Genomic DNA, 25271 nt, shown 5'->3' on the forward strand with positions numbered 1-25271 from the left:
TTTTACTTCAGTACATTCCTAAAGAAAATTATGTACGTTTAATTCCATACATTTTCCCTGACACCCAAAAGTACTAGTTACATTTTTAAATGCTTAGCAGGACAGGAAAATTGACTAATTCACACACTTATCAAGAGAACATCCCTGGTCATCCCTATTGCCTCATCTGGCGGACTCACTAAACACAAATGCTTTGTTTGTAAATGATGTCTTAGTGTTTAAGTGTGCCCCTGCATGAAATCATGCCGTCTGGTTTGCTTAATACAAGGAATGTGAAACGCTTTATACTTAAGAATATTTTATCAATAACATGTACTTTTGATCCTTAAGTATATTTAAAACCAAATACTTTTTAGACTTTTACTTGAGTACCTTTCTATTAAAGTATCTTTACTCAAGTAAATATATACATATATATAATAGTATGACACTTGGGTACTTTTTCCACCACTGATTAGACATCTGCAATTTTTTATATATATTTTTTTACATCATATTCGGGTGTAACCTAAAACATTATCCCAGTTTGATATGCTTCCTGTGTATTCATTCCCATATCAGCAAAATAAAACGTCATGTTTTGGTCACAGAGAAACAATCACATGGTTAGCTAGTTGGCTGCAGTAGGTTCTACCATTTCACAATAGTCTGTAATGACTAGTTAACAAAATACGTTTTTGTTGTGAAAGCAAAATAAGTGTCTCTTGTCTTCCCTTGCTAGCAAGTTGGCTAAGCACTGCAAGCTAGCTAGCCTTTTAGCTCCGCTCTGGTTGATGACTGCTAGCTAGCTAGGCTTTTTGCTCCCTCTGGTTGATGACTGCTAGCTAGCCTTTTAGCTCCCTAAGGTTGATGACTGCTAGCTAGTCTTTTAGCTCCTCTGGTTGATGACTGCTAGCTAGCTTGCCTTTTTGCTCCCTCTGGTTGATGACTACTAGCTAGTCTTTTAGCTCCCTCTGGTTGATGACTGCTAGCTAGTCGTTTAGCTCCCTCTGGTTGATGACTGCTAGCTAGTCTTTTAGCTCCCTCTGGTTGATGACTGCTAGCTAGTCTTTTAGCTCCCTCTGGTTGATGACTGCTAGCTAGTATTTTAGCTCCCTCTGGTTGATGACTGCTAGCTAGCTTGCCTTTTAGCTCCCTCTGGTTGATGACTGCTAGCTAGTCTTTTAGCTCCTCTGGTTGGTGACTGCTAGCTAGCCTTTTAGCTCCGCTCTGGTTGATGACTGCTAGCTAGTCTTTTAGCTCCTCTGGTTGATGACTGCTAGCTAGTCTTTTAGCTCCCTCTGGTTGATGACTGCTAGCTAGCTGGTCTTTTAGCTCCCTCTGGTTGATGACTGCTAGCTAGCTAGCCTTTTAGCTCCCTCTGGTTGATGACTGCTAGCTAGTCTTTTAGCTCCTCTGGTTGATGACTGCTAGCTAGTCTTTTAGCTCCCTTGATGACTGCTAGCTAGCCTTTTAGCTCCATCTGGTTGATGACTGCTAGCTAGTCTTTCAGCTCCATCTGGTTGATGACTGCTAGCTAGTCTTTTAGCTCCTCTGGTTGATGACTGCTAGCTAGTCTTTTAGCTCCTCTGGTTGATGACTGCTAGCTAGCTTGCCTTTTTGCTCCCTCTGGTTGATAACTGCTAGCTAGTCTTTTAGCTCCCTCTGGTTGATAACTGCTAGCTAGTCTTTTAGCTCCCTCTGGTTGATGACTGCTAGCTAGTCTTTTAGCTCCTCTGGTTGATGACTGCTAGCTAGTCTTTTAGCTCCCTCTGGTTGATGACTGCTAGCTAGTCTTTTAGCTCCCTCTGGTTGATGACTGCTAGCTAGCCTTTTAGCTCCCTCTGGTTGATAACTGCTAGCTAGTCTTTCAGCTCCATCTGGTTGATGACTGCTAGCTAGTCTTTTAGCTCCTCTGGTTGATGACTGCTAGCTAGTCTTTTAGCTCCTCTGGTTGATGACTGCTAGCTAGTCTTTTTGCTCCCTCTGGTTAATGACTACTAGCTAGTCTTTTAGCTCCTCTGGTTGATGACTGCTAGCTAGCTTGCCTTTTTGCTCCCTCTGGTTGATGACTACTAGCTAGTCTTTTAGCTCCCTCTGGTTGATGACTGCTAGCTAGTCTTTTAGCTCCCTCTGGTTGATGACTGCTAGCTAGTCTTTTAGCTCCCTCTGGTTGATGACTGCTAGCTAGTATTTTAGCTCCCTCTGGTTGATGACTGCTAGCTAGCTTGCCTTTTAGCTCCTCTGGTTGATGACTGCTAGCTAGCTAGCCTTTTAGCTCCCTCTGGTTGATGACTGCTAGCTAGTCTTTTAGCTCCTCTGGTTGATGACTGCTAGCTAGCTTGCCTTTTTGCTCCCTCTGGTTGATGACTGCTAGCTGGTCTTTTAGCTCCCTCTGGTTGATGACTGCTAGCTAGTCTTTTAGCTCCTCTGGTTGATGACTGCTAGCTAGCTTGCCTTTTTGCTCCCTCTGGTTGATGACTGCTAGCTAGTCTTTTAGCTCCTCTGGTTGATGACTGCTAGCTAGCTTGCCTTTTTGCTCCCTCTGGTTGATGACTACTAGCTAGTCTTTTAGCTCCCTCTGGTTGATGACTGCTAGCTAGTCTTTTAGCTCCCTCTGGTTGATGACTGCTAGCTAGTATTTTAGCTCCCTCTGGTTGATGACTGCTAGCTAGCTTGCCTTTTAGCTCCCTCTGGTTGATGACTGCTAGCTAGTCTTTTAGCTCCTCTGGTTGATGACTGCTAGCTTGCCTTTTAGCTCCCTCTGGTTGATAACTGCTAGCTAGCCTTTTAGCTCCGCTCTGGTTGATGACTGCTAGCTAGTCTTTTAGCTCCTCTGGTTGATGACTGCTAGCTAGCCTTTTAGCTCCGCTCTGGTTGATGACTGCTAGCTAGTCTTTTAGCTCCTCTGGTTGATGACTGCTAGCTAGCTTGCCTTTTAGCTCCTCTGGTTGATGACTGCTAGCTAGCTAGCTAGTCTTTTAGCTCCTCTGGTTGATGACTGCTAGCTAGCTAGCCTTTTAGCTCCCTCTGGTTGATGACTGCTAGCTTGCCTTTTAGCTCCCTCTGGTTGATAACTGCTAGCTAGCCTTTTAGCTCCGCTCTGGTTGATGACTGCTAGCTAGTCTTTTAGCTCCTCTGGTTGATGACTGCTAGCTAGCCTTTTAGCTCCGCTCTGGTTGATGACTGCTAGCTAGTCTTTTAGCTCCTCTGGTTGATGACTGCTAGCTAGCTTGCCTTTTAGCTCCTCTGGTTGATGACTGCTAGCTAGCTAGCTAGTCTTTTAGCTCCCTCTGGTTGATGACTGCTAGCTAGTCTTTTAGCTCCATCTGGTTGATGACTGCTAGCTAGCCTTTTTGCTCCCTCTGGTTGATAACTGCTAGCTAGTCTTTTAGCTCCATCTGGTTGATGACTGCTAGCTAGTCTTTTAGCTCCCTCTTGGTTGATGACTGCTAGCTAGTCTTTTAGCTCCTCTGGTTGATGACTGCTAGCTAGTCTTTTAGCTCCCTCTGGTTGATGACTGCTAGCTAGCTAGCCTTTTAGCTCCCTCTGGTTGATGACTTCTAGCTTGCCTTGGCAGTAGCTAATAGGGATCCATAGTAAATACAAATACAAATACACTTGGTTTTTCTGTTTGGATTTAGCCGTTTTTCTAGTTCCAATAAAGAGTACCATAATGACAGTCACTTCATCCTTGTGTTGTTTAATATATTTTTAGGAGGCTAGACCCTCAAGACAATTACTTAACCTTTCTGGCTGTGGTAACTAGTGACATCCTTGTTGTTGTTGTGAAGAAGCGTAATGTCACCAGACTATACGTCACACTGGCATTGCCTGAAAGACCGGGTAACGCACTTGAAGAAAATATTTTATTTATTGTTCATTTCATTTGAAACATATGTTAATTTATTCGTTTTTTAATTCATTTAAAACAAACTTTACATCTACTACACAATCAATCAAACAAACAGTTATTCAAATGCTATTCAAATGAGCCACTAGCTATATACAGTGGGGAGAACAAGTATTTGACACACTGCCGATTATGCAGGTTTTCCTACTTACAAAGCATGTAGAGGTCTGTAATTTTTATCATAGGTACACTTCAACTGTGAGAGACGGAATCTAATACAAGAATCCAGAAAATCACATTGTATGATTTTTAAGTAATTAATTTGCATTTTATTGCATGACATAAGTATTTGATACATCAGAAAAGCAGAACTTAATATTTGGTACAGAAACCTTTGTTTGCAATTACAGAGATCATACGTTTCCTGTAGTTCTTGACCAGGTTTGCCACCCTTATCAGTGCCTGCCAACATGTGATCGTCCTCCCTTCACTCAATACATTCCAAGCTTAACTGAATCCACCATATACATTCCTCCTACACATAACCATTCACTTCTGTTGTAGAAACCAGACTATGGCACCCCTTATGTCTCTAGTATAACTGATGATTAACACTATTTAACGTTTAGAAATCCAAACCTATCAGTGGGTTCAAAAACAAAAAAAACGAATTCTCAGTCAAAGGCAATGAGAACAGTGGAAGGTCTTCTTCTCCTGTGTGTGTTATAGTACAGTTATGCATTATATAGACAGGTTTAATCATAAACAATATGATTTAATGTGGCATGAACAAAAACACAAATTCTCAGTCAAAAGCACAAGTCAGAACACAGTCTCTCTATTCTCTCATGTGCTTTCAGGTCCTCTGACTGGGAAAATGTCTTTCCACACAGTGAGCAGCGGTATGTCTTCTCCTCCTGTGTATGTATTATTTCATGCTTATTCAGATGTCTTAACCGGTTAAAACTCTTTTCACACAGGGAGCAGTGGTACGTCTTATCCCCTCCTGTGTGTGTCCTCTCATGCCGATTCAGGGCCCCTAACTTGATAAAACTCTTTCCACACAGGGAGCATTGGTAGGGTTTTTCTTGTCTGTGTCTCCTCTCATGGTCTTTAAGGCTCCCTGAATGGCTAAAACTCTTTCCACACTGGGAGCATTGGTAGGGCTTTTCTCCTGTGTGTGTCCTTTTATGCTGTTTTAGGTTCCCTAACTTGCTAAAACTATTTCCACACTGGGAGCATTGGTAGGGCTTTTCTCCTGTGTGTGTCCTCTCATGCGCCTTCAGGTCACCTAACTTCCTAAAACTCTTTCCACAGTGGGAGCAGTGGTAAGGCTTCTCCCCAGAGTGTATTCTCTTATGCCCCCATAGGCTTCCTGCCCAGGTAAAAGTCATTCCACATTGAGAACAGCGATAAGGCTTCTCTCCAGAGTGTTTTTTCTTATGCTGCTTCAGGGCCCTTAACCAGGGAAAACTCTTTCCACAGTGGGAGCATTGATGTCGTTTCGTTGGTTTTGGTGTCGCTGGGTCTGGTTCCCCTGAAGGACTCTTCCCGCTGTCATCGTGAGAGTTTGGTCTCTCTCCTGCCAAAGACAAACAGATTATTTAGTTTAACAGAGACCTGAATGAAACCTCCACATGATACAACTGTCTTCCTATGAGGTTTAATCTGAACTAGATCACTCAATAAAAGAGCATGTTAACCAGCAGCATCCTACTGCTGACTTTCCTCTGAAGCTAAGCAGGGTTGGTCCCTGGATGGGAGACCAAATGCTGCTGGAAGTGGTGTTGGTGCGCCAGTAGGAGGCAGTCTTTCCTCTGGTCTAAAAAAATATCCCAATGCCCCAGGGCAGTGATTAGGGACATTGCCCTGTGTAGGGTGCAGTCTTTCAGATGGGACGTAATGACTCTCTGTGGCTAAACTCCCAAATTGGCCTTCATACCATCATGGCCACCTAATCATCCCCAACTTCCAATTGGCTCATTCTTTTCCCCTGTAACTATTCCCTAGGACGTTGCTGTAAATGAGAATGTGTTCTCAGTAAACATACCTGGTAAAATAAGGGATACAAATAAATCACAGTGGCTGTGGTGCCAGGACAACAACCTCTCCCTCAACGTGATCAAGACAAAGGAGATGATTGTAGACTTCAGGAAAAAGAGGAGCAGGTTGAGAGCTTCAAGTTCCTTGGTGTCCACATCACCAACAAACTAACATGGTCCAAGCACACCATGACAGTCGTGAAGCGGGCACAACAAAACCTATTCCCCCTCAGGAGACTGAAAACATTTAGCATGGGTCCTCAGATCCTCAAAAGGTTCTACATCGAGAGCATCCTGACTGGTTGCATCGCTGCCTGGTATGGCAACTGCTCGGCCTCCGACCGCAGGGCACTACAGAGGGTAGTGCGAACGGCCCAGTACATCACCGGGGCCAAGCTTCCTGCCATCCAGGACCTCTATACCAGGCGGTGTCAGAGGAAGGCACTAAAAATTGTCAAAGAATCCAGCCACCGTAGTCATAGACTGTTCTCTCTGCTACCACACGGCAAGCGGTATCGGAGCACCAAGTCTAGGTCCAAGAGGCTTCTAAACAGCTTCTACCCCCAAGCCATAAGACTCCTGAACATCTAGTCAAATGGCTACCCAGACTATTCACATTGCCCCCACCCTCCCGTCTCCACACCACTGCCACTCTCTGTTGTCATCTATGCATAGTCACTTTAATTAACTCTACCTACATGTACATTCTACCTCAACTAACTGGTGCCCCCGCACATTGACTCTACCTACATGTACATTCTACCTCAACTAACCGGTGCCCCCGCATATTGACTCTACCTACATGTACATTCTACCTCAACTAACTGGTGCCCCCGCACATTGACTCTACCTACATGTACATTCTACCTCAACTAACCGGTGCCCCCGCATATTGACTCTACCTACATGTACATTCTACCTCAACTAACTGGTGCCCCCGCACATTGACTCTACCTACATGTACATTCTACCTCAACTAACCGGTGCCCCCGCACATTGACTCTACCTACATGTACATTCTACCTCAACTAACCGGTGCCCCCGCATATTGACTCTACCTACATGTACATTCTACCTCAACTAACCGGTGCCCCCGCACATTGACTCTACCTACATGTACATTCTACCTCAACTAACCGGTGCCCCCGCATATTGACTCTACCTACATGTACATTCTACCTCAACTAACCGGTGCCCCCGCATATTGACTCTACCTACATGTACATTCTACCTCAACTAACCGGTGCCCCCGCACATTGACTCTACCTACATGTACATTCTACCTCAACTAACCGGTGCCCCCGCACATTGACTCTACCTACATGTACATTCTACCTCAACTAACCGGTGCCCCCGCATATTGACTCTACCTACATGTACATTCTACCTCAACTAACCGGTGCCCCCGCATATTGACTCTACCTACATGTACATTCTACCTCAACTAACCGGTGCCCCCGCATATTGACTCTACCTACATGTACATTCTACCTCAACTAACCGGTGCCCCCGCATATTGACTCTACCTACATGTACATTCTACCTCAACTAACCGGTGCCCCCGCATATTGACTCTACCTACATGTACATTCTACCTCAACTAACCGGTGCCCCCGCACATTGACTCTACCTACATGTACATTCTACCTCAACTAACCGGTGCCCCCGCATATTGACTCTACCTACATGTACATTCTACCTCAACTAACCGGTGCCCCCGCATATTGACTCTACCTACATGTACATTCTACCTCAACTAACCGGTGCCCCCGCATATTGACTCTACCTACATGTACATTCTACCTCAACTAACCGGTGCCCCCGCACATTGACTCTACCTACATGTACATTCTACCTCAACTAACCGGTGCCCCCGCATATTGACTCTACCTACATGTACATTCTACCTCAACTAACCGGTGCCCCCGCACATTGACTCTGTACCGGCACCCCCCCTGTATATATTGTTCTTTTTTACTGCTCCTCTTTAATTACTTGTTACTTTTATCTCTTATTCTTATCCGTATTTTTTTAACTGCACTGTCGGTTAGAGGCTCGTAAGTAAGCATTTTACTAAATATGAATAATACAATTTGTGAGTGAGTGGCTGTAATGCTTCTAGGCCAATGTTTCCCAAACTCGGGACCCCAAAGGGTGCACATTTTGGTTTTTTCCCCCTGACACTACACAGCTGATTCAAATAATCAAAGCTTGGGGCCAGAGGACCGAGTTTGGGAAACCATGTTGTAGTCTAACAAAAAACCCTATTAAACTTGACTGTTGTTATGCATTTATTAGGCCTACTGGATACATAGCCTAGTCAGTATAGGATAGATTTTAAGTGTACATTAAGACATTACATTACAAAGACGAAGAAGCAATACTCCAAGCCGCAACTATGAGACAGTCTCAAAGAACGAGGAACAGAATGGAACTAGTGTCAGACATGACCAGTAGAGGAACAGAATGGATCTAGTGTCAGACATGACCAGTAGTGTAACAAAATAGAACTAGTGTCAGACATGACCAGTAGAGTAACAGAATGGAACTAGTGTCAGACATGACCAGTAGAGTAGTAGAATGGAACTAGTGTCAGACATGACCAGTAGAGGAACAGAATGGAACTAGTGTCAGACATGACCAGTAGAGGAACAGAATGGAACTAGTGTCAGACATGACCAGTAGAGTAACAGAATGGAACTAGTGTCAGACATGACCAGTAGAGGAACAGAATGGAACTAGTGTCAGACATGACCAGTAGAGGAACAGAATGGAACTAGTGTCAGACATGACCAGTAGAATGGAACTAGTGTCAGACATGACCAGTAAGGTAACAGATTGGAACTACTGTCAGACATGAGTAGTAGAATGGAACTAGTGTCAGACATGACCAGTAGAGTAGCAGAATGGAACTAGTGTCGGACATGACCAGTAGAGTAGCAGAATGGAACTAGTGTCAGACATGACCAGTAGAGTAACAGAATGGAACTAGTGTCAGACATGACCAGTAGAGTAACAGAATGGAACAAGTGTCAGACATGACCAGTAGAGTAACAGAATGGAACTAGTGTCAGACATGACCAGTAGAGGAACAGAATGGAACTAGTGTCAGACATGACCAGTAGAATGGAACTAGTGTCAGACATGACCAGTAGAGTAGTAGAATGGAACTAGTGTCAGACATGACCAGTAGAGGAACAGAATGGAACTAGTGTCGGACATGACCAGTAGAGTAACAGAATGGAACTAGTGTCAGACATGACCAGTAGAGTAGCAGAATGGAACAAGTGACAGACATGACCAGTAGAGTAACAGAATGGAACTAGTGTCAGACATGACCAGTAGAGGAACAGAATGGAACTAGTGTCAGACATGACCAGTAGAATGGAACTAGTGTCAGACATGACCAGTAAGGTAACAGATTGGAACTACTGTCAGACATGAGTAGTAGAATGGAACTAGTGTCAGACATGACCAGGAGAATGGAACTAGTGTCAGGCATGACCAGTAGAGTAGTAGAACGGAACTAGTGTCAGACATGACCAGTAGAGTAACAGATTGGAACTACTGTCAGACATGACCAGGAGAATGGAACTAGTGTCAGACATGACCAGGAGAATGGAACTAGTGTCAGGCATGACCAGTAGAGTAGTAGAACGGAACTAGTGTCAGACATGACCAGTAGAGTAGCAGAATGGAACTAGTGTCAGACATGACCAGTAGAGTAACAGATTGGAACTACTGTCAGACATGAGTAGTAGAATGGAACTAGTGTCAGACATGACCAGGAGAATGGAACTAGTGTCAGGCATGACCAGTAGAGTAGCAGAATGGAACAAGTGTCAGACATGACCAGTAGAGGAGTAGAATGGAACTAGTGTCAGACATGACCAGTAGAGTAACAGATTGGAACTACTGTCAGACATGAGTAGTAGAATGGAACTAGTGTCAGACATGACCAGTCGAGGAACAGATTGGAACTACTGTCAGACATGAGTAGTAGAATGGAACTAGTGTCAGACATGACCAGTAGAGTAACAGATTGGAACTACTGTCAGACATGAGTAGTAGAATGGAACTAGTGTCAGACATGACCAGTCGAGGAACAGATTGGAACTACTGTCAGACATGAGTAGTAGAATGGAACTAGTGTCAGACATGACCAGTCGAGGAACAGATTGGAACTACTGTCAGACATGAGTAGTAGAATGGAACTAGTGTCAGACATGACCAGTAGAGTAACAGAATGGAACTAGTGTCAGACATGACCAGTAGAGGAACAGAATGGAACTAGTGTCAGACATGACCAGTAGAGGAACAGAATGGAACTAGTGTCAGACATGACCAGTAGAGTAACAGAATGGAACTAGTGTCAGACATGACCAGTAGAATAGAACTAGTGTCGGACATGACCAGTAGAGGAACAGAATGGAACTAGTGTCAGACATGACCAGTAGAGGAACAGAATGGAACTAGTGTCAGACATGACCAGTAGAGTAACAGAATGGAACTAGTGTCAGACATGACCAGTAGAGTAACAGAATGGAACTAGTGTCAGACATGACCAGTAGAGTAACAGAATGGAACTAGTGTCAGACATGACCAGTAGAGTAGTAGAACGGAACTAGTGTCAGACATGACCAGTAGAGTAACAGAATGGAACTAGTGTCAGACATGACCAGTAGAGTAACAGAATGGAACTAGTGTCAGACATGACCAGTAGAGTAGTAGAACGGAACTAGTGTCAGACATGACCAGTCGAGTAACAGAATGGAACTAGTGTCAGACATGACCAGTAGAGTAGCAGAATGGAACTAGTGTCAGACATGACCAGTAGAGTAACAGAATGGAACTAGTGTCAGACATGACCAGTAGAGGAACAGAATGGAACTAGTGTCAGACATGACCAGTAGAGTAGCAGAATGGAACTAGTGTCGGACATGACCAGTAGAGTAGCAGAATGGAACTAGTGTCAGACATGACCAGTAGAGTAGTAGAATGGAACTAGTGTCAGACATGACCAGTAGAGTAACAGAATGGAACTAGTGTCAGACATGACCAGTAGAGGAACAGAATGGAACTAGTGTCAGACATGACCAGTAGAGTAACAGAATGGAACTAGTGTCAGACATGACCAGTAGAGTAACAGAATGGAACTAGTGTCAGACATGACCAGTAGAGGAACAGAATGGAACTAGTGTCAGACATGACCAGTAGAGTAGCAGAATGGAACTAGTGTCAGACATGACCAGTAGAGGAACATAATGGAACTAGTGTCAGACATGACCAGTAGAGTAACAGAATGGAACAAGTGTCAGACATGACCAGTAGAGTAACAGAATGGAACTAGTGTCAGACATGACCAGTAGAGGAACAGAATGGAACTAGTGTCAGACATGACCAGTAGAATGGAACTAGTGTCAGACATGACCAGTAGAGTAGTAGAATGGAACTAGTGTCAGACATGACCAGTAGAGTAACAGAATGGAACTAGTGTCAGACATGACCAGTAGAGTAGCAGAATGGAACAAGTGTCAGACATGACCAGTAGAGTAACAGAATGGAACTAGTGTCAGACATGACCAGTAGAGGAACAGAATGGAACTAGTGTCAGACATGACCAGTAGAGGAACAGAATGGAACTAGTGTCAGACATGACCAGTAGAGGAACAGAATGGAACTAGTGTCAGACATGACCAGTAGAGTAGCAGAATGGAACTAGTGTCAGACATGACCAGTAGAGTAGCAGAATGGAACTAGTGTCAGACATGACCAGTAGAGTAACAGATTGGAACTACTGTCAGACATGAGTAGTAGAATGGAACTAGTGTCAGACATGACCAGGAGAATGGAACTAGTGTCAGGCATGACCAGTAGAGTAGTAGAACGGAACTAGTGTCAGACATGACCAGTAGAGTAGCAGAATGGAACTAGTGTCAGACATGACCAGTAGAGTAACAGATTGGAACTACTGTCAGACATGACCAGGAGAATGGAACTAGTGTCAGACATGACCAGGAGAATGGAACTAGTGTCAGGCATGACCAGTAGAGTAGTAGAACGGAACTAGTGTCAGACATGACCAGTAGAGTAGCAGAATGGAACTAGTGTCAGACATGACCAGTAGAGTAACAGATTGGAACTACTGTCAGACATGAGTAGTAGAATGGAACTAGTGTCAGACATGACCAGGAGAATGGAACTAGTGTCAGGCATGACCAGTAGAGTAGCAGAATGGAACAAGTGTCAGACATGACCAGTAGAGGAGTAGAATGGAACTACTGTCAGACATGAGTAGTAGAATGGAACTAGTGTCAGACATGACCAGTCGAGGAACAGATTGGAACTACTGTCAGACATGAGTAGTAGAATGGAACTAGTGTCAGACATGACCAGTAGAGTAACAGATTGGAACTACTGTCAGACATGAGTAGTAGAATGGAACTAGTGTCAGACATGACCAGTCGAGGAACAGATTGGAACTACTGTCAGACATGAGTAGTAGAATGGAACTAGTGTCAGACATGACCAGTCGAGGAACAGATTGGAACTACTGTCAGACATGAGTAGTAGAATGGAACTAGTGTCAGACATGACCAGTAGAGTAACAGAATGGAACTAGTGTCAGACATGACCAGTAGAGGAACAGAATGGAACTAGTGTCAGACATGACCAGTAGAGTAACAGAATGGAACTAGTGTCAGACATGACCAGTAGAGTAGTAGAATGGAACTAGTGTCAGACATGACCAGTAGAGGAACAGAATGGAACTAGTGTCAGACATGACCAGTAGAGGAACAGAATGGAACTAGTGTCAGACATGACCAGTAGAGTAACAGAATGGAACTAGTGTCAGACATGACCAGTAGAATAGAACTAGTGTCGGACATGACCAGTAGAGGAACAGAATGGAACTAGTGTCAGACATGACCAGTAGAGGAACAGAATGGAACTAGTGTCAGACATGACCAGTAGAGTAACAGAATGGAACTAGTGTCAGACATGACCAGTAGAGTAACAGAATGGAACTAGTGTCAGACATGACCAGTAGAGGAACAGAATGGAACTAGTGTCAGACATGACCAGTAGAGTAACAGAATGGAACTAGTGTCAGACATGACCAGTAGAGTAGTAGAACGGAACTAGTGTCAGACATGACCAGTAGAGTAACAGAATGGAACTAGTGTCAGACATGACCAGTAGAGTAACAGAATGGAACTAGTGTCAGACATGACCAGTAGAGTAGTAGAACGGAACTAGTGTCAGACATGACCAGTCGAGTAACAGAATGGAACTAGTGTCAGACATGACCAGTCGAGTAACAGAATGGAACTAGTGTCAGACATGACCAGTAGAGTAGCAGAATGGAACTAGTGTCAGACATGACCAGTAGAGTAACAGAATGGAACTAGTGTCAGACATGACCAGTAGAGGAACAGAATGGAACTAGTGTCAGACATGACCAGTAGAGTAGCAGAATGGAACTAGTGTCGGACATGACCAGTAGAGTAGTAGAATGGAACTAGTGTCAGACATGACCAGTAGAGTAGTAGAATGGAACTAGTGTCAGACATGACCAGTAGAGGAACAGAATGGAACTAGTGTCAGACATGACCAGTAGAGTAACAGAATGGAACTAGTGTCAGACATGACCAGTAGAGTAACAGAATGGAACTAGTGTCAGACATGACCAGTAGAGTAGTAGAATGGAACTAGTGTCAGACATGACCAGTAGAGTAACAGAATGGAACTAGTGTCAGACATGACCAGTAGAGGAACAGAATGGAACTAGTGTCAGACATGACCAGTAGAGTAACAGAATGGAACTAGTGTCAGACATGACCAGTAGAGTAACAGAATGGAACTAGTGTCAGACATGACCAGTAGAGGAACAGAATGGTACTAGTGTCAGACATGACCAGTAGAATAGTAGAATGGAACTAGTGTCAGACATGACCAGTAGAGTAACAGAATGGAACTAGTGTCAGACATGACCAGTAGAGTAGTAGAATGGAACTAGTGTCAGACATGACCAGTAGAGTAACAGAATGGAACTAGTGTCAGACATGACCAGTAGAGTAGTAGAATGGAACTAGTGTCAGACATGACCAGTAGAGTAACAGAATGGAACTAGTGTCAGACATGACCAGTAGAGGAACAGAATGGAACTAGTGTCAGACATGACCAGTAGAGGAACAGAATGGAACTAGTGTCAGACATGACCAGTAGAGTAGCAGAATGGAACTAGTGTCAGACATGACCAGTAGAGTAACAGAATGGAACTAGTGTCAGACATGACCAGTAGAGGAACAGAATGGAACTAGTGTCAGACATGACCAGTAGAGTAACAGAATGGAACTAGTGTCAGACATGACCAGTAGAGTAACAGAATGGAACTAGTGTCAGACATGACCAGTAGAGGAACAGAATGGAACTAGTGTCAGACATGACCAGTAGAATAGTAGAATGGAACTAGTGTCAGACATGACCAGTAGAGTAACAGAATGGAACTAGTGTCAGACATGACCAGTAGAGGAACAGAATGGAACTAGTGTCAGACATGACCAGTAGAGTAACAGAATGGAACTAGTGTCAGACATGACCAGTAGAGTAGTAGAATGGAACTAGTGTCAGACATGACCAGTAGAGTAACATAATGGAACTAGTGTCAGACATGACCAGTAGAGGAACAGAATGGAACTAGTGTCAGACATGACCAGTAGAGTAGTAGAATGGAACTAGTGTCAGACATGACCAGTAGAATGGAACTAGTGTCAGACATGACCAGTAGAGTAACAGAATGGAACTAGTGTCAGACATGACCAGTAGAGTAGTAGAATGGAACTAGTGTCAGACATGACCAGTAGAGTAACAGAATGGAACTAGTGTCAGACATGACCAGTAGAGTAACCGAATGGAACTAGTGTCAGACATGACCAATAGAGTAACAGAATGGAACTAGTGTCGGACATGACCAGTAGAGTAACAGAATGGAACTAGTGTCAGACATGACCAGTAGAGTAACAGAATGGAACTAGTGTCAGACATGACCAGTAGAGTAACAGAATGGAACTAGTGTCAGACATGACCAGTAGAGTAACAGAATGGAACTAGTGTCAGACATGACCAGTAGAGTAACAGAATGGAACTAGTGTCAGACATGACCAGTAGAGTAACAGAATGGAACTAGTGTCAGACATGACCAGTAGAGTAGTAGAATGGAACTAGTGTCAGACATGACCAGTAGAGTAGTAGAATGGAACTAGTGTCAGCCATGACCAGTAGAGTAACAGAATGGAACTAGTGTCAGACATGACCAGTAGAGTAGCAGAATGGAACTAGTGTCAGACATGACCAGTAGAGTAACAGAATGGAATTAGTGTCAGACATGACCAGTAGAATGGAACTAGTGTCAGACATGACCAGTAGAGTAACAGAATGGAACTAGTGTCAGACATGACCAGTAGAATGGAACTAGTGTCAGACATGACCAGTAGAGTAGCAGAATGGAACTAGTGTCAGACATGACTGGTAGAGTAACAGAATGGAACTAGTGTCAGACATGACCAGTAGAGTAGCAGAATGGAACTAGTGTCAGACATGACTAGTAGAGTAGCAGAATGGAACTAGTGTCAGACATGACCAGTAGAGTAGCAGAATGGAACTAGTGTCAGACATGACTAGTAGAGTAACAGAATGGAACTAGTGTCAGACATGACTAGTAGAGGAACAGAATGGAACTAGTGTCAGACATGACCAGTAGAATAGTAGAATGGAACTAGTGTCAGACATGACCAGTAGAGTAACAGAATGGAACTAGTGTCAGACATGACCAGTAGAGTAGTAGAATGGAACTAGTGTCAGACATGACCAGTAGAGTAACAGAATGGAACTAGTGTCAGACATGACCAGTAGAGTAGTAGAATGGAACTAGTGTCAGACATGACCAGTAGAGTAACAGAATGGAACTAGTGTCAGACATGACCAGTAGAGTAACAGATTGGAACTACTGTCAGACATGAGTAGTAGAATGGAACTAGTGTCAGACATGACCAGGAGAATGGAACTAGTGTCAGGCATGACCAGTAGAGTAGCAGAATGGAACAAGTGTCAGACATGACCAGTAGAGGAGTAGAATGGAACTAGTGTCAGACATGACCAGTAGAGTAACAGATTGGAACTACTGTCAGACATGAGTAGTAGAATGGAACTAGTGTCAGACATGACCAGGAGAATGGAACTAGTGTCAGGCATGACCAGTAGAGTAGCAGAATGGAACAAGTGTCAGACATGACCAGTAGAGGAGTAGAATGGAACTAGTGTCAGACATGACCAGTAGAGTAACAGATTGGAACTACTGTCAGACATGAGTAGTAGAATGGAACTAGTGTCAGACATGACCAGTCGAGGAACAGATTGGAACTACTGTCAGACATGAGTAGTAGAATGGAACTAGTGTCAGACATGACCAGTAGAGTAACAGATTGGAACTACTGTCAGACATGAGTAGTAGAATGGAACTAGTGTCAGACATGACCAGTCGAGGAACAGATTGGAACTACTGTCAGACATGAGTAGTAGAATGGAACTAGTGTCAGACATGACCAGTCGAGGAACAGATTGGAACTACTGTCAGACATGAGTAGTAGAATGGAACTAGTGTCAGACATGACCAGTAGAGTAACAGAATGGAACTAGTGTCAGACATGACCAGTAGAGGAACAGAATGGAACTAGTGTCAGACATGACCAGTAGAGTAACAGAATGGAACTAGTGTCAGACATGACCAGTAGAGTAGTAGAATGGAACTAGTGTCAGACATGACCAGTAGAGGAACAGAATGGAACTAGTGTCAGACATGACCAGTAGAGGAACAGAATGGAACTAGTGTCAGACATGACCAGTAGAGTAACAGAATGGAACTAGTGTCAGACATGACCAGTAGAATAGAACTAGTGTCGGACATGACCAGTAGAGGAACAGAATGGAACTAGTGTCAGACATGACCAGTAGAGGAACAGAATGGAACTAGTGTCAGACATGACCAGTAGAGTAACAGAATGGAACTAGTGTCAGACATGACCAGTAGAGTAACAGAATGGAACTAGTGTCAGACATGACCAGTAGAGGAACAGAATGGAACTAGTGTCAGACATGACCAGTAGAGTAACAGAATGGAACTAGTGTCAGACATGACCAGTAGAGTAGTAGAACGGAACTAGTGTCAGACATGACCAGTAGAGTAACAGAATGGAACTAGTGTCAGACATGACCAGTAGAGTAACAGAATGGAACTAGTGTCAGACATGACCAGTAGAGTAGTAGAACGGAACTAGTGTCAGACATGACCAGTCGAGTAACAGAATGGAACTAGTGTCAGACATGACCAGTCGAGTAACAGAATGGAACTAGTGTCAGACATGACCAGTAGAGTAGCAGAATGGAACTAGTGTCAGACATGACCAGTAGAGTAACAGAATGGAACTAGTGTCAGACATGACCAGTAGAGGAACAGAATGGAACTAGTGTCAGACATGACCAGTAGAGTAGCAGAATGGAACTAGTGTCGGACATGACCAGTAGAGTAGTAGAATGGAACTAGTGTCAGACATGACCAGTAGAGTAACAGAATGGAACTAGTGTCAGACATGACCAGTAGAGTAACAGAATGGAACTAGTGTCAGACATGACCAGTAGAGTAACAGAATGGAACTAGTGTCAGACATGACCAGTAGAGGAACAGAATGGAACTAGTGTCAGACATGACCAGTAGAATAGTAGAATGGAACTAGTGTCAGACATGACCAGTAGAGTAACAGAATGGAACTAGTGTCAGACATGACCAGTAGAGGAACAGAATGGAACTAGTGTCAGACATGACCAGTAGAGTAACAGAATGGAACTAGTGTCAGACATGACCAGTAGAGTAGTAGAATGGAACTAGTGTCAGACATGACCAGTAGAGTAACATAATGGAACTAGTGTCAGACATGACCAGTAGAGGAACAGAATGGAACTAGTGTCAGACATGACCAGTAGAGTAGTAGAATGGAACTAGTGTCAGACATGACCAGTAGAATGGAACTAGTGTCAGACATGACCAGTAGAGTAACAGAATGGAACTAGTGTCAGACATGACCAGTAGAGTAGTAGAATGGAACTAGTGTCAGACATGACCAGTAGAGTAACAGAATGGAACTAGTGTCAGACATGACCAGTAGAGTAACCGAATGGAACTAGTGTCAGACATGACCAATAGAGTAACAGAATGGAACTAGTGTCGGACATGACCAGTAGAGTAACAGAATGGAACTAGTGTCAGACATGACCAGTAGAGTAACAGAATGGAACTAGTGTCAGACATGACCAGTAGAGTAACAGAATGGAACTAGTGTCAGACATGACCAGTAGAGTAACAGAATGGAACTAGTGTCAGACATGACCAGTAGAGTAACAGAATGGAACTAGTGTCAGACATGACCAGTAGAGTAACAGAATGGAACTAGTGTCAGACATGACCAGTAGAGTAGTAGAATGGAACTAGTGTCAGACATGACCAGTAGAGTAGTAGAATGGAACTAGTGTCAGCCATGACCAGTAGAGTAACAGAATGGAACTAGTGTCAGACATGACCAGTAGAGTAGCAGATTGGAACTAGTGTCAGACATGACCAGTAGAGTAACAGAATGGAATTAGTGTCAGACATGACCAGTAGAATGGAACTAGTGTCAGACATGACCAGTAGAGTAACAGAATGGAACTAGTGTCAGACATGACCAGTAGAATGGAACTAGTGTCAGACATGACCAGTAGAGTAGCAGAATGGAACTAGTGTCAGACATGACTGGTAGAGTAACAGAATGGAACTAGTGTCAGACATGACCAGTAGAGTAGCAGAATGGAACTAGTGTCAGACATGACTAGTAGAGTAGCAGAATGGAACTAGTGTCAGACATGACCAGTAGAGTAGCAGAATGGAACTAGTGTCAGACATGACTAGTAGAGTAACAGAATGGAACTAGTGTCAGACATGACTAGTAGAGGAACAGAATGGAACTAGTGTCAGACATGACCAGTAGAATAGTAGAATGGAACTAGTGTCAGACATGACCAGTAGAGTAACAGAATGGAACTAGTGTCAGACATGACCAGTAGAGTAGTAGAATGGAACTAGTGTCAGACATGACCAGTAGAGTAACAGAATGGAACTAGTGTCAGACATGACCAGTAGAGTAGTAGAATGGAACTAGTGTCAGACATGACCAGTAGAGTAACAGAATGGAACTAGTGTCAGACATGACCAGTAGAGTAACAGATTGGAACTACTGTCAGACATGAGTAGTAGAATGGAACTAGTGTCAGACATGACCAGGAGAATGGAACTAGTGTCAGGCATGACCAGTAGAGTAGCAGAATGGAACAAGTGTCAGACATGACCAGTAGAGGAGTAGAATGGAACTAGTGTCAGACATGACCAGTAGAGTAACAGATTGGAACTACTGTCAGACATGAGTAGTAGAATGGAACTAGTGTCAGACATGACCAGGAGAATGGAACTAGTGTCAGGCATGACCAGTAGAGTAGCAGAATGGAACAAGTGTCAGACATGACCAGTAGAGGAGTAGAATGGAACTAGTGTCAGACATGACCAGTAGAGTAACAGATTGGAACTACTGTCAGACATGAGTAGTAGAATGGAACTAGTGTCAGACATGACCAGTCGAGGAACAGATTGGAACTACTGTCAGACATGAGTAGTAGAATGGAACTAGTGTCAGACATGACCAGTAGAGTAACAGATTGGAACTACTGTCAGACATGAGTAGTAGAATGGAACTAGTGTCAGACATGACCAGTCGAGGAACAGATTGGAACTACTGTCAGACATGAGTAGTAGAATGGAACTAGTGTCAGACATGACCAGTCGAGGAACAGATTGGAACTACTGTCAGACATGACCAGTAGAATGGAACTAGTGTCAGACATGACCAGTAGAGTAACAGAATGGAACTAGTGTCAGACATGACCAGTAGAGGAACAGAATGGAACTAGTGTCAGACATGACCAGTAGAGTAACAGAATGGAACTAGTGTCAGACATGACCAGTAGAGTAGTAGAATGGAACTAGTGTCAGACATGACCAGTAGAGGAACAGAATGGAACTAGTGTCAGACATGACCAGTAGAGGAACAGAATGGAACTAGTGTCAGACATGACCAGTAGAGTAACAGAATGGAACTAGTGTCAGACATGACCAGTAGAATAGAACTAGTGTCGGACATGACCAGTAGAGGAACAGAATGGAACTAGTGTCAGACATGACCAGTAGAGGAACAGAATGGAACTAGTGTCAGACATGACCAGTAGAGTAACAGAATGGAACTAGTGTCAGACATGACCAGTAGAGTAACAGAATGGAACTAGTGTCAGACATGACCAGTAGAGGAACAGAATGGAACTAGTGTCAGACATGACCAGTAGAGTAACAGAATGGAACTAGTGTCAGACATGACCAGTAGAGTAGTAGAACGGAACTAGTGTCAGACATGACCAGTAGAGTAACAGAATGGAACTAGTGTCAGACATGACCAGTAGAGTAGTAGAATGGAACTAGTGTCAGACATGACCAGTAGAGGAACAGAATGGAACTAGTGTCAGACATGACCAGTAGAGTAACAGAATGGAACTAGTGTCAGACATGACCAGTAGAGTAACAGAATGGAACTAGTGTCAGACATGACCAGTAGAGTAGTAGAATGGAACTAGTGTCAGACATGACCAGTAGAGTAACAGAATGGAACTAGTGTCAGACATGACCAGTAGAGGAACAGAATGGAACTAGTGTCAGACATGACCAGTAGAGTAACAGAATGGAACTAGTGTCAGACATGACCAGTAGAGTAACAGAATGGAACTAGTGTCAGACATGACCAGTAGAGGAACAGAATGGAACTAGTGTCAGACATGACCAGTAGAATAGTAGAATGGAACTAGTGTCAGACATGACCAGTAGAGTAACAGAATGGAACTAGTGTCAGACATGACCAGTAGAGTAGTAGAATGGAACTAGTGTCAGACATGACCAGTAGAGTAACAGAATGGAACTAGTGTCAGACATGACCAGTAGAGTAGTAGAATGGAACTAGTGTCAGACATGACCAGTAGAGTAACAGAATGGAACTAGTGTCAGACATGACCAGTAGAGGAACAGAATGGAACTAGTGTCAGACATGACCAGTAGAGTAGTAGAATGGAACTAGTGTCAGACATGACCAGTAGAATGGAACTAGTGTCAGACATGACCAGTAGAGTAACAGAATGGAACTAGTGTCAGACATGACCAGTAGAGTAGTAGAATGGAACTAGTGTCAGACATGACCAGTAGAGTAACAGAATGGAACTAGTGTCAGACATGACCAGTAGAGTAACCGAATGGAACTAGTGTCAGACATGACCAATAGAGTAACAGAATGGAACTAGTGTCGGACATGACCAGTAGAGTAACAGAATGGAACTAGTGTCAGACATGACCAGTAGAGTAACAGAATGGAACTAGTGTCAGACATGACCAGTAGAGTAACAGAATGGAACTAGTGTCAGACATGACCAGTAGAGTAACAGAATGGAACTAGTGTCAGACATGACCAGTAGAGTAACAGAATGGAACTAGTGTCAGACATGACCAGTAGAGTAACAGAATGGAACTAGTGTCAGACATGACCAGTAGAGTAGTAGAATGGAACTAGTGTCAGACATGACCAGTAGAGTAGTAGAATGGAACTAGTGTCAGCCATGACCAGTAGAGTAACAGAATGGAACTAGTGTCAGACATGACCAGTAGAGTAGCAGAATGGAACTAGTGTCAGACATGACCAGTAGAGTAGCAGAATGGAACTAGTGTCAGACATGACCAGTAGAGTAACAGAATGGAATTAGTGTCAGACATGACCAGTAGAATGGAACTAGTGTCAGACATGACCAGTAGAGTAACAGAATGGAACTAGTGTCAGACATGACCAGTAGAATGGAACTAGTGTCAGACATGACCAGTAGAGTAGCAGAATGGAACTAGTGTCAGACATGACTGGTAGAGTAACAGAATGGAACTAGTGTCAGACATGACCAGTAGAGTAGCAGAATGGAACTAGTGTCAGACATGACTAGTAGAGTAGCAGAATGGAACTAGTGTCAGACATGACCAGTAGAGTAGCAGAATGGAACTAGTGTCAGACATGACTAGTAGAGTAACAGAATGGAACTAGTGTCAGACATGACTAGTAGAGTAACAGAATGGAACTAGTGTCAGACATGACCAGTAGAATGGAACTAGTGTCAGACATGACCAGTAGAGTAGCAGAATGGAACTAGTGTCAGACATGACCAGTAGAGTAACAGAATGGAACTAGTGTCAGACATGACCAGTAGAATGGAACTAGTGTCAGACATGACCAGTAGAGTAACAGAATGGAACTAGTGTCAGACATGACCAGTAGAGTAGCAGAATGGAACTAGTGTCAGACATGACTAGTAGAGTAACAGAATGGAATTATTTCTGGATACAATCTGGCAAGTCTATTCCTGCAAAAGTGTAGGCCATGAAATACTTTTAACTGTAGTAACCCGTGTCTAATGCAGAATACTTTAAACTGTAGTAACCCATGTCTACTGCAGAATAATTTAAACTGTAGTAACCTGTGTCTAATGCAGAATACTTTAAACTGTAGTAACCCATGTCTACTGCAGAATACATTAAACTGTAGTATCCCATGTCTACTGCAGAATACTTTTAACTGTAGTAACCCGTGTCAAATGCAGAATACTTTAAACTGTAGTAACCCATGTCTACTGCAGAATACTTTAAACTGTAGTAACCCATGTCTACTGCAGAATACTTTTAACTGTAGTAACCCATGTCTACTGCAGAATACTTTAAACTGTAGTAACCCATGTCTACTGCAGAATACTTTTAACTGTAGTATCCCATGTCTACTGCAGAATACTTTTAACTGTAGTAACCCATGTCTACTGCAGAATACTTTTAACTGTAGTAATCCGTGTCTACTGCAGAATACTTTTAACTGTAGTAATCCGTGTCTACTGCAGAATACTTTTAACTGTAGTAACCCATGTCTACTGCAGAATACTTTTAACTGTAGTAACCCATGTCTACTGCAGAATACTTTTAACTGTAGTAATCCGTGTCTACTGCAGAATACTTTTAACTGTAGTAATCCGTGTCTACTGCAGAATACTTTTAACTGTAGTAACCCATGTCTACTGCAGAATACTTTAAACTGTAGTAACCCATGTCTACTGCAGAATACTTTTAACTGTAGTAACCCATGTCTACTGCAGAATACTTTTAACTGTAGTAATCCGTGTCTACTGCAGATTGAGGATGAGTGTATTCTGTCTAATTGCAGGATCCCAGGTGATATCGGAAACCTCGCTTCCAAACTCTCCCTCCCTCCATGAACGCTTTCCATTGGTCAGGAGTGGGGGGGCATGCAATATTCTGAATAATGTCACATAACTTATAAATGTGTCCCTGTACATAGTGATCCAGGTTCAGACATTCATCAAGCCAGCTGCTGGGTGGGAGAGATGGGAAAGAGGGGAATATCTTTCTTGTAAAATTAGGAATCTGTTGGTACATGAGAAGTGTGTCTGGGGTATACTGTGAATCTGTTGGTACATTAGGAAGTGTGTCTGGAGTATACTGTGAATCTGTTGGTACATTAGGAAGTCTGTCTGGGGTATACTGTGAATCTGTTGGTACATTAGGAAGTGTGTCTGGGGTATACTGTGAATCTGCAGGTACCTGAGAAGTGTGTCTGGGGTATACTGTGAATCTGTTGGTACATTAGGAAGTGTGTCTGGGGTATACTGTGAATCTGTTGGTACATTAGGAAGTGTGTCTGGGGTATACTGTGAATCTGTTGGTACATTAGGAAGTGTGTCTGGGGTATATTGTGAATCTGTTGGTACATTAGGAAGTGTGTCTGGGGTATACTGTGAATCTGTTGGTACATTAGGAAGTGTGTCTGGGGTATACTGTGAATCTGTTGGTACATTAGGAAGTGTGTCTGGGGTATACTGTGAATCTGTTGGTACATTAGGAAGTGTGTCTGGGGTATACTGTGAATCTGTTGGTACATTAGGAAGTGTGTCTGGGGTATACTGTGAATCTGTTGGTACATTAGGAAGTGTGTCTGGGGTATACTGTGAATCTGCAGGTACATTAGGAAGTGTGTCTGGGGTATACTGTGAATCTGCAGGTACATTAGGAAGTGTGTCTGGGGTATACTGTGAATCTGCAGGTACATTAGGAAGTGTGTCTGGGGTACACTGTGAATCTGTTGGTACATTAGGAAGTGTGTCTGGGGTATACTGTGAATCTGTTGGTACATTAGGAAGTGTGTCTGGGGTATACTGTGAATCTGTTGGTACATTAAGAAGTGTGTCTGGGGTATACTGTGAATCTGTTGGTACATGAGAAGTGTGTCTGGGGTATACTGTGAATCTGTTGGTACATTAGGAAGTGTGTCTGGGGTATACTGTGAATCTGCAGGTACATTAGGAAGTGTGTCTGGGGTATACTGTGAATCTGTTGGTACATTAGGAAGTGTGTCTGGGGTATACTGTGAATCTCTTGGTACATGAAAAGTGTGTCTGGGGTATACTGTGAATCTGTTGGTACATTAGGAAGTGTGTCTGGGGTATACTGTGAATCTGCAGGTACATTAGGAAGTGTGTCTGGGGTATACTGTGAATCTGTTGGTACATTAGGAAGTGTGTCTGGGGTATACTGTGAATCTCTTGGTACATGAAAAGTGTGTCTGGGGTATACTGTGAATCTGTTGGTACATGAGAAGTGTGTCTGGGGTATACTGTGAATCTGCAGGTACATTAGGAAGTGTGTCTGGGGTATACTGTGAATCTCTTGGTACATGAAAAGTGTGTCTGGGGTATACTGTGAATCTGTTGGTACCTGAAGAAATGTGTCTGGGGTATACTGTGAATCTGTTGGTACATTAGGAAGTGTGTCTGGGGTATACTGTGAATCTGCAGGTACATTAGGAAGTGTGTCTGGGGTATACTGTGAATCTGTTGGTACATTAGGAAGTGTGTCTGGGGTATACTGTGAATCTCTTGGTACATGAAAAGTGTGTCTGGGGTATACTGTGAATCTGTTGGTACCTGAAGAAATGTGTCTGGGGTATACTGTGAATCTGCAGGTACATTAGGAAGTGTGTCTGGGGTATACTGTGAATCTGTTGGTACATTAGGAAGTGTGTCTGGGGTATACTGTGAATCTGTTGGTACATTAGGAAGTGTGTCTGGGGTATACTGTGAATCTGCAGGTACATTAGGAAGTGTGTCTGGGGTATACTGTG

General features: G+C 43.3%; 1 pseudogene; it reads right to left on the reverse strand.

Annotated features, from left to right (window-relative positions):
• LOC139542145 (zinc finger protein 665-like) overlaps positions 1-25271 on the reverse strand; it is a 294018-nt pseudogene that overhangs the window by 263034 nt on the left and 5713 nt on the right.

This window comes from Salvelinus alpinus, chromosome 2 (genome assembly GCF_045679555.1).
Source record: "Salvelinus alpinus chromosome 2, SLU_Salpinus.1, whole genome shotgun sequence".
Taxonomy (NCBI): domain Eukaryota; kingdom Metazoa; phylum Chordata; class Actinopteri; order Salmoniformes; family Salmonidae; genus Salvelinus; species Salvelinus alpinus.